The 11,146-nt window shown below is 48.3% G+C and overlaps 1 pseudogene; it reads right to left on the reverse strand.

Moving 5' to 3' along the window:
* Window positions 1-351: 351 nt before the first annotated feature.
* LOC109387121 (60S ribosomal protein L6 pseudogene) lies at window positions 352-8,087 on the reverse strand (annotated as a pseudogene).
* Between the last annotated feature and the right edge of the window lie 3,059 nt (window positions 8,088-11,146).

The raw sequence follows: 11,146 nt of genomic DNA on the forward strand, positions 1-11,146 counted from the left end.
GGGCTGCCGTGAGTCGCTGGCAATGGTGTGGGCTGCAGTGGGGCTGGCCGGCAGCTGGTGTGAGCTTTTGTGAGCTTTTGTGAGCTGCCATGAGCCTCCGTGAGCCGCCGATGGTTGACGAGCGACTGCCTCACCCAGGAAGAGCGCAATGATAATACCAACATGGGCCAGTGAAGTGACGTCCTCCACAACTAGACTGAAGAACAAAAGGACAGCAACTTGTCTGTTCCCCTTCCCCGATTCCCCAACGCTGTTCCCTCCCCCAATTCCCCAATAAAATCTGTAAAACAAAACAAAACAAAACACGCAAAGGAAAGAGATCAGTCATTAATTACATTCTTCGTAATAAATTTAGAACAGCAGTTTGTGAGGATAGTCCCCATTTGTGAGCACGAACACAGAGCGGAGGTAGCCCTGGGGCTGAGGAACAGCTTTGACTTGGGATAGAATTGGCAAGTTCATGGCTTTTTGATCAATTTTGCGCTGCTCTGTAATCTCGTATTTCTCTGTGTCAAAGATCTTACCCTCCCAGTGTCTGGGCTTACTCAGCTTCTTCTTAAAGTAAGCACCAGTGAGATGTTCAAGGATTTTCACACCGCTGATACCAATTTTGGTGGAGGCGGTGATGACAAATTTCTGGTGTGTTCTATGCAGAGGAACTCAACTGAGGGACAGAGGTCCATTCACAAGTAGCAAGCCACTAGTCAGCTGCTTCAGGTAAACCACCCTCTCGCCTCTAAGGCGCCCAGTGAGCATGATCAGAATGGTCCTGGGAGTGATGCTGGCCCCAAATTTTCTCACCTGCTGACTGAAGGGTTTCTTGTGGCAGCTCAACAGCTTTGGAGGCACATCTTCAGTAAGACTGTATCTAGGCATTTTGCGAAGTTTAACCACTCAGGTGCCACCATGCATATTGCCACCCACTGGTTTCCTAACAGTAGCAAGAAACTTTTTTTTCAATCCTGGATTTAGCTGCTGAATACTTCCTCTTGTACATGGCCTTCCAGGAACACATAGCCGATCCGGAAACCCTGACCAGGACAGGGTTTTGGCTGCAGTGGGGCTTCTCCTTCTTAGGCGTTTTGGCCTGGAGGTTACCCTTCTTAACCTTGCTATCAGCATCAGCCTTCTGGGATTCAGGCTTCTTCTCCTTAGTTTCCAGCTTCTCACCCCCCTCACCTGCTATCCACCAATACCTTGCAAGATGGGAAAGGGCACTGCTAAAATATACTTAAACATTCCCCCTTGGTTGACTATAGTAGTAGTTCCCACTTTTCTTCCATAATTCTTATTGCCAGAGCTAATGGTGCTAAATCTATTACTATTTAATCAACCACTCAATGCTTAGCTTTTAATCTAGAACATCCCTTAAAAATATAACAATTGCCCATCATGCTATTTTAGCAAAATATTTATTAAGGACATCTACATATAAGAACGTTTTTTCTTGAACTGTGCAAATGAAATCCTTAATGAAACCTCTGAAAGCCTTATAGTAATGAATTCTCCACAAATAGAACAAGTTCAGGAAAGCTGGTATTTCTGTCACTGGTTGTGTGACCTTAAGCCCCTGTGCTTCCCTGAGCTTGAGTTTCACACCATAAAGGAGGGGGTTGGAAGAGGGTCCTTATCACTCATGCCTCTGATATTCTGTTGACTGTCCCTGGGAGGAGAAGCCTGGCGCTTTAATTCTGCCCACAACTGCCATCTGCGCTCCTCTGCCGTGTCTTTCCTGTCTGAAGGCCCCAGGCTTACAGACAGAGCCCTGGTTTGAATCCCAGCTCTGCTGCTCACAGACAACCTCTTTTCTGTCTTCTAATCTCTCAGGGGCATCTGTTTCCTCACCGTGAAGTGGGAGTGAGCAACTGGGAGGCAGTCCGTGTGTCAGAGCCTCTCGCTGTAAGATCGCATTACCTGTTAGCTTTTGCTTCTCCCCCACAGCGCTAGTTGGACGTGAGTCCTCAGTTTGCCAGACCTCCTTCTGTGCCTCTGGCTGTGGGCCGAGCATTCCCGGGAGAGAGAAAAACCACCCATCCCTTCCCATAGGGAGCTTAGTTGCCCGGTCTACCACATACTTCCCACGACGACAACTGACTCTGATCAAGCAAAGAGAGAATTAAGAGAGAGGGAAACAAGCTGTGGGATTTCCCCTCTACTGCTGGGACCACAGAGTCTCCGGGCAGAAAGGACATCCTCCTCCTTGGAACTTGAGGTGCCTGTCCAGCTGTTGCTGCCACTGCTGTTGTAGGTTTGCCTGGGAGACGAGGGTGGAAGAGAATGGACAAAACAACAGCAAACAAAATGTAGATTTCCTCCACTCACTTGAATTCCTAGGAGCCCCATTTTCTGCTCCTTCGACCAGAAATGGAGAGCTTCTTTTGGAGCTCTTTCTGTCTGCACCCAGACCACAGTTCTAGGTTTCAGGCTAGGGAATACCAGAGCAGGGGGAAAAAGGAAAACTCACTGCTAGTCGGATACCTCAGATTCGGGTTTTCTTCCCCAGTCCACCTGCCACCATTTACTTTTCAGAGTCTTAAACAGTAGGCCTCAGACTAAAACACGGATCTTCCTCCAGGGTTGTGCTCCCGAGAGTGTTCATGTAGGAGAAAGCCAAAGGCCTTGCCACTTAAATGACGTCAGTCCCCCCTGATGACCCCAATCCCACCCACCCACAAACCCCACCTCAGAGGCGAGCACTGTTTTTCTCATGCACCTACTAAGCGCTCAGCGCTTTCACAGACCTTATCTCATATAATACAATAACCCCCCAAATTAGATTTTACTGGCCCTATTTTATAGACAAGGAAATGGAGGATCAGAAAGGTTAGGTGACTTTCCCAAAGCCAGAGAAAGAGATGGCCCTGGAATCCAAATTCAGATCTGGGTGGCTCCAGAACCCGCATAGCTGCCTGCGGTATAAATACCCAGCGTGGCTGCCAAACTGGGTTCTGGGAGCCCCGCCATGAAGAGAGAGGGCAACCGAAGAAACCACATGACTACTTGGAACCTCTTCTGGTGCCCAGAGCTCACCTGCGGGGATGAGCCTGTGCGTTCTGTGCAATCCCCTAGGAGAGTCTTTTCGCCACCCTCCGGCTCCACTGAGCAGGGTAAGCATCCCTCCTTAGTTTCTCTGGCACATTCCTGTTTATGCCCATTGCTCCTGGGTATTGCTAATAGCCTCCTTTTGCACTCTCAGAAGTGACTCGTATGGACCTTAGGTTATAGCAGAGTCACCCTACCACTGGGGGATGCTTAGTCATGCCTCTGGCCATATGCTCAGCCTTGTTCTCAGTACAGGATTAGGCACTAGCCCAATTAAACCTCTGCAATGACCAGAAGATGTTTCCTTCATCTTCCCTCAGCCCCTTCTCCAACCTGGAGAATCCCCAGAGGGCTGCACACCGCTGTAGAAAGGGCATGAGCTTTGGAACCCAGAGACCTAGGTTCTCTGTTTGCCACCTCTGGCAAACTATTGAGTTTGTTTGAGCCTTAGTTTCTTCATCCATAAAATGGGCATAATAAAACATTTTAAAGTGGTTGTGAGGATTCAATGAAATAAAGCATGTAAAGCACTTGGCACACATGGCAGTTTCTCCTTTTGAAGGTGGGAGACGCTGGAAACTGGGAATGAGGAGAAAGGCGCGGGGGGTGGGGTGGGGGGGAAGCTCGCTGCTGTGGTGCAGCCCTAATCGGTGGACAGCAATGTTGCTGGAACATGTGTTCCTTGAGCAAATGCTAAAGTCTGAAAAATACAGCCATGATTGTGATGGCCATGGATAGCAGTTCAGTTGCAGCTTTGCAGAGAAAAGAACCCAGAACATTATTCATCCTGAAGTTAGCAGTGTCTGACTGTGGGTGGCAAAATTGTGGGTAATTTTCAGTTCTTATTTTCTTTTTACAAGTTTTTCAACTTTCTAAATCATACGTGTGTGTGGGTGATTTTATACTCAGAGGAAATCAAACATTATAGAAATAGACCAATGTAATAACTGGTTTTTAGTGCGTTAGGTTATTTTGGATTGATGGGTCCTGATTCCCTAAGTGGTCGATAGAGAGGAGCCTGGATGGAAACCCAGGCTTCTAGATTCCCAGTCAGAAAATTGCAGAAAAGTATGTGCGTGTCCATTTGCACAGAAAATGACTGCTGTGTTCCCCCACCTGGGCCCTTACCTGGTTCTCCTTTGGGTCCTGGGGCCTTGAGGACCCAGACTCCAGGCAGAAGTAGAATTACCCAGACAGGGGAGTGGGGGGGCGGGAGGGGAGGCAGCACAACCAGGGAAGGAGAAGGTTGCTGTGGAATGACCACAGGGGCATCCTGCTCAGGACCCGCCCCTCCTCTCCTCAATTGGACATCTCTTTCAGAAATGAGTCAGTGAGGGAGGGCCTGGATGCAGAGTGACATGGTGGAGGGGCAGCCACAGAGCGAAAGAGGCACTCAGTAAGAATTTAATGAATAGGGCCGGCCTAGGGGCACGTTGGTTAAGAGCTGGTTTGGGATGCCAGAGGGCCCCAGTTTGGATCCCACACGTGAGGGCCAGTGACACTGCCCTCTACAGCTAAGATGGTGAACAACAGCTCCACCTGGAGCTGGGCTGTTGTGAGTTGCCAGTGACTGCGTAGGCTGCAGCCCCTGCTGCAGTGGGTTGCCATGGGCTACCGTGTGTAGCCAGCAGCCAGCGTGAACGGCCAGCAGCCACCGTGAGCGGCCGTCCAGAAGCCGGCGACTGATCTGCCTCGCCAGGGAAGAGCGCAATGATGGTGCCAACTTGGACCAGTGAAACAACGTCCTCCACAACTAGCCTGAAGAACAAAAGGACAGCAACTTGTCTGTTCCCCTTCCCCCAATTCCCCAGTGCTATTCCCATCCCCCAATTCCCCAATAAGAATCTTAAAAAAAAAAAAAAAGAAAGATTCTCCTTTAAAATAAAAAAAAATTAAAAATGAAAAGAATTTAATGAATAAGTAAAAAGTCAATCAATCAATCAATTTTTTAATTAATTAAGGGACCTGCAAAAAATGACCCAAATCTTCTAGGGCTAGAACAGACACCCAGTCCCCACTTAAGTGCGAGACTTCTTGGAAGGGCCACCCCAGGTCTTGAGCTCCCCAGGGGATCATCTGAGGCCTTGTCTCTGCCCAATTCTGCATTTCCCACCCCTCACGAGTGTTTTCAGGTGCATGCCCCAGTTAACCACCCATGTAGAAATCTCCCTCTTGGAGTCTATTTCTTGGGGAAGTCTACTTAAGACAATGAATGCCCTGTCATGCAAAGGAGGAGTAAAAGGAGTGTGATGTTCTTTGCATGTCACTGCTCAGGTGTGACTGCACTAGGACCTCGCAGCGTCGGCCTCTGCTGGGGGCTGGTGAGAAATGCATATCTCGGGTCTCACCTCAGACCTGCTAGAGTTTGAATCTGTACCTTAGCATGGTCCCCCGGGGGATATATATGTACAGAGTGAGAAGTGCCTCACTAAGAGATATCGCAAGGGTCAGATGTGACATTACAAATGTGGACTGACACACAAGTATCTCCTGGCCACTGAGTGGCAGTACTGTCAGTGATGAGATTTTCCAAATCCATGAATAACTCTTGGCAAAGTGCCAGACAAAAAGCAATACGAAATTCCCTCAATTTACTCAATTTACAGTAGTTGTGTTCCTGGAAAACTGAGTGTCTTAAAATTGTGCAGAAAAAAAATACTTTGCCAGGTAGAATGGAGGACATTTCCTCACTGTACATTATTGCTCTGTGTATTGGAGGAGATCCCTGGTCCCTCCCTGCCTTTTACACCAGTGGCCTCTGTCACCGTGACCACTGAAAATACCCCCAGCACTTCCCAAATTGTCCACTAGGGGTCATTACTGCCCTCACTGAAAACCACTGGTCCCCTAAGAGAAAACCCTGTGCATGGAACTTTGCAAGTTATTCATTTAATCCCCCCAATAAGCTTAGGAAGTGTTATGATTCCCTTTCCTTAGCTAAGAAAATCAAGTTCAGAGAAGTTAAGTCATTTGTCCAAGTTCACACAGCTAGTAATTGGGGAATAAAGAAAGATTTGAGGGCCGGCCGAGTGGCGCGATGGTTAAGAACTGGCTTGGAATGCCAGAGGGCCCCGGTTCGGATCCCACATATGACGGCCAGTGACACTGCCCTCTACAGCTAAGATGCTGAACAACAGCTTAAAAAAAAAAAAAAAAAAAAAAAAGAAAGATTTGAACCCAATTCTGCCAATTCATGACCAAAGTCCATGTTTTCCCCTGTGGGTTGCTTTGTGTTTGTAGTTTATCAAGAATTGCATGGTTACTAGGGTGTGGCCAGGTTTTTTTTATAACAGAAAAGAATAAATCTTTTTTAGGGCCTACCCTCTGTATGGACACAGGGCAACTGTAGGAATTGAAGGCAGAGATTAGCTGGGCTTCCCTGGGGAATTCCCACCTTAACTGCCTGTGCCCTCAGAGCCTGGGTAGGCAGATAGAACCACAGCCTTAGGCCCCCTTCCTCAGGTGACACCCCAAGTGGCTGTCCACCCACACACACCACAAAAAGACCCCAAGAAAGACCAGAGACCAAATCCAGGAGGCACCAGTTAGAGTACCTCTGCAGGTTCCTCCCACCCTCCACACCTGGGTCCCAGACAGAGTGAAGAATGTTCCAATATCCAGCTCCGATGCCGTGTCACTTCACCTTGAATTAACTTGACCTGCAGCAAGGGTTTGAAGGACAGCTAAGTTTGGCAGATGTAAGTGGGAGCTGATGAACACAGGGAGGTAGAGACCAGATGGGAAGACTAGAGCACATTATCCCCAAGTGGGCTCTCCCCTCATTGGGCCTGGTGGTGGAGAGCTGAGGGGTACTCTCTCTATGTGCTTATGCCTCCTGCTGGCAGAATCCTGAGCCTTCAGCCACCGTGCAAGTCTGAACCTGAGTGAGGAGAGAGGGAGGGAAGATTGAGTGGAGAGTCCTAGGCCTCCAGGTAATCTCCAGAAGGTTCCACAAAGCCATCGGGGAGTCCTGGAACCTGTGTCTTTCAGGAATGGGTTAATATCCGGGTCACGGTCAGTCACTGTTTGGAAGCTGGGGGCACTGGGGATTTTATACTCTGACCCCGACTCCCCTACACACACACACACACACACACACACACACACACACACACACACAGAGTGGGTTTTGTAGGCCATTCCATCAGCCCAGGGTCTTGGCTCTGTCAACTTTTCTAACTCCTGGAGGTGGTGATGAAACTTTAGGAGCTGTGTAGGAGGGAGATTGGATGAAGGAAGACCACCTTCCATGTTCAGCCTCAGAAAGGCACATCTATAAAAATCAGCAAAACTTTCTTTTGCCAAAACTGATGGCTTCACAACTTTGGTGCACTCTTATATTAAAAACATCTTTCTTTCCCCCTTCGTTTTTCTAAGAACCCCACCCAGAAAGAGTGTGGGGTGGGGTCAACATGGTAACCTGTTACATTGTTCCTGGATTAATCGGCGAAACACTTGGAAAGGTGTGGTTGCAGCCAACACCAGAAGCCACGGCAAAGTGTTGTGCAGGGTTGTTCAGCAGAAGCGGGGAGCCCACAGAGGAGGGTCTTGTGAAGTGTACTGTAGTAGTGGGTGCAGGATGAACCACAGTAAGGGTGATTAGGAAGGAGGCCCCTGCACGGCCCCAGGGAGTAGGACCCAACACCAGGCAGGAAGTATGTTGGTTTGTGACAGGCTTGAAGGGGAGGAAAGAATTAGTGGTGGACTGGACACCCCAGGACAGCCAGTACTTCTCTCTCTGGGTGCGTGGGCAGCTCAGGCAAATCACTGTTGGAATCTATACCCAGGACCAGCCTCAGCTAGACCTGCCGTAGTTTGTGATTGCCTTTCTCTCCAAGACAGGCTTGGCTTTGGTTGTTACACAGCAGCCCAGAGGCTGTGAGGCTGTGAGAAAGATGTTAGGTTAGGATGTTAGGTCAGGAAAATTCACCTTCATTGGCTGATATGACTCCATTGTTTCTTTTGATCTCTTTCTCTTTCTCCCTCATGTTCCCCGGCAGTGGGGACATGAGGTGATGGTTGGTCTGTTTCTCTCTCTCCCTCATGTTCCCCAGCCGGGAAGACGTGAAGACATGGGGTGATGGTTGGTCTATTTCTCTTTGTTCCTTTCAGCCTGTTCCTCCCTCATTTCATTTCCGGCAGGGGAGATATGAGGTGAAGTTCTTTTTGTTTATTTCCTCCCAGAAGGATGTGACGGGGCACGTGGCCAAGCGTTGTTGGTTGTCCGGATGAACTGGCCCTTCAGCCAGGTAAGCAATCTTCTTATCATTAACTGCTGAACCCTCACGGAACTGGCCTTTCCCTGAGGGGGAGGCAGGAACAGGATGTGGCTCTGGAGTGCATCTAAGGAGATAGATAAGATAGACCTCAATTGGCATTGCAGGGCTGCTGTTTTCAGAATTGGGTTGTTTCAGAATGAGAGATTGGAACTTGCATGCAGCTTGCAGCACTGGGGGACACCCCAGTTTCCAGCCACGGACCTGGTGAGGTCTTTTGGTTCCTGACCTCTCCAGTGTTTTTTCCCCCACGCTTTGGTGAGCTTCTTTGACATAACATTGTTATTAATGTGTATAGTTTAGCCTTAACTGCCTTTCACCTTATTCTTTTAATTGCCTGCATTTTGCTATTGTATACTGCTAAATAAATTGTAAATAAATGGATTAGGTTCTGTCTAGCGTGTGCTCTCCCCTTCTTTTCCCCGCTCGTCATTACAGAGACCCCGAGCCGAGTCCCTGCTCTGCAGGCCGGACTTCCTCCCTGTCCTCCTGATGACCCCATTATTTCTGCCATCCCATGCTCCCTGAGCCAAGTGACTAATGCACATAAATCTCCCTAGGAAGAGTAGAGACCAGGCTGAACCCTGCAATGGAAACCAAGCCCAAGGAGGTGTGGTTGGCAGCCCTGGCAGCCACTTGCCCTTGCCCATGGATGCCAGGACAGAGGTCTGAAGCCCAGGGAGAGGAAGGAAGGGGGCCAAGGGCGAGAAGAGACGCAGGCGGAGGGACTAGGTGAGAAAGGATGGGGAGAGACTTCCTGCTAGCCTCGGAGCTCCATGAGGGCAGGAACCAGGTTTGTCTCACGTCCCCAGGGCCTGGCGAGCAACTGGCACATAGTAAACACCCAATGAACATTTGTTGACTGACTGATTGATTCATTGATTGATTGATTTTGAACAAATTCACCTAGAGGGGCTGCTGTGAAGGCTGGTGAAATGAGGTTGGAATGAGAGGAGGTATCTTGCTTCTTAGGAGACACAGTCTCTGGGCAAAAATGGCAGGAGTCTTTCTGTAGAATAGCAGTCCTTTTGAGATGTCTAGGCAGGGCCATGGGAGAGGTCTAGAGTGTCCACTTCAGGGGGGTTCCTCTGACTGATCCTGTGGCCCACAGTCAGTCACCAGTGTCCCATGGAGCATTCAAAGGGAAAAGATGACTGAGGACATGGAGGATGTACTCCAGGATGTGCTGTGTAGTTGTTCCTGCCGTGGGCTTGCTCTTCACATTGTCTTCAAGGGGGATGCTTGCATGGTCCAAGATGGCAGCCACTAAACTCACGTGGCTATTGAGGACTTGAAATATGGCTAGGCCAAAGTGAGATGGACAATAAGTATAAACTACACTGAGATTTCCAAGACTTAGTAGGAGAGTAAAAACATTAAATATCTCATTAATACTTTTTCATATTGATATGTTGAAATGATACTATTTTAGTTATACTGAGTTAAATAAACCATATTGTTCAAATTCATTTCACTTGTTTCTTTCTATTTTTAATGTGGCTACTAGAAAATTTTAAATTATATGCATGGCTTACATTATATTTCTACTGGACTGCACCGCTTTGCACACTACTCCACATCTTGCTTTTTATCACCTAATATATTGTGGAAATTGTTCCTATACGTATGGGAAATCAATACGTATGGGGCTGTCTCCTTCTTTTCAATGGCTGTACAGTATACAATTGTGTGAAGATGCTATAATGAGATTTCAACATGGTGAGTTCATAGTGATTACAAAATCCCCAACAATTCATTGCAGGGAGCTATGAGCCTTCCAATCACACAGTTTAAAGGCACACAGGGAATTCCAAGTTGGACTTTGTGGGTTGCGGGTAGTGGGAGGACTTACGATCACGTGTATACACCCGTGAGCCATACACACAGTGACCCCGATGCCATCAAGGGGGTGCGTCATATGATGAAGGAGAGGACTAAGACTCAGGTGTTAGGCAAAGCTCAGAGTTGGGAGGGGGAAAAAGAGGAAGAGGAAGCAGGAAACCAGCAGACAAAGGGCCAGTCAGAAAGTTAGAGAAGAACCAGGATGGCCGGGGCCACAGAGGTCAGAGAGTGACCTTTCCTATAGTAGGAGGAAGTCAAGAGAAGGTGTGCACTGCAGTGATAGGGGGCCTTTAATTTCAACAAGGGGTCTTCAAATTTGTGACTTAAAAAAATCACTATATGATTTTTTTTAAAGAAATTTTTGCATTAAACATGTATTAGTCATTGAATATAGAGTTATTGAGTGCCTTCTGTGCTAGGCCCTGTTCTGGGGTGGGGGTTAGCAGGTAAATAAGGCAGGCAAGGATCCTGCTCTCAGGATCTTATATTTTATTGCATAGAAATGGATAATAAATGAGCAAACAAATTAGTAAGACTTCAGGTGTAAGTGCTAAAAACAAAATGTGACAGAGTGACTGGGGTGGGTGGTGGCACGGCAACACTATGGAAGTCTTCTCTGTGGAGGTGACACTGTGACATTTGAGTGGAGGTTTGATATAGGAGAAGGGCGTCAGCCATGTGATCAACTGAGAGAGAGGTAAGTATATGTTCTAACTGCCACAGGGAGGCTTGTGGAGGGTCTTATCCAGTTTGGAGGGTGGGCAAGAGATCAAGAACTTTAGAGGGAAAGTGGACACTGAGCTCCTACTTGTCAGGGGGACGGCCTGGCTGGTTCAGGACAGAATGTTCAGTGGGCGGACGTGTGGATTGCAAAAGAGAGGGCCAGGCGAGTGGCGTGTTGTTAAGAACTGGCTTGGGATGCCAGAGGGCCCCGGTTCGGATCCCACATATGAGGGCCAGTGACACTGCCCTCCACAGCTAAGATG

The sequence above is a fragment of the Hipposideros armiger genome, unplaced genomic scaffold (assembly GCF_001890085.2).
Source record: "Hipposideros armiger isolate ML-2016 unplaced genomic scaffold, ASM189008v1 scaffold_8, whole genome shotgun sequence".
Taxonomy (NCBI): Eukaryota; Metazoa; Chordata; class Mammalia; order Chiroptera; family Hipposideridae; genus Hipposideros; species Hipposideros armiger.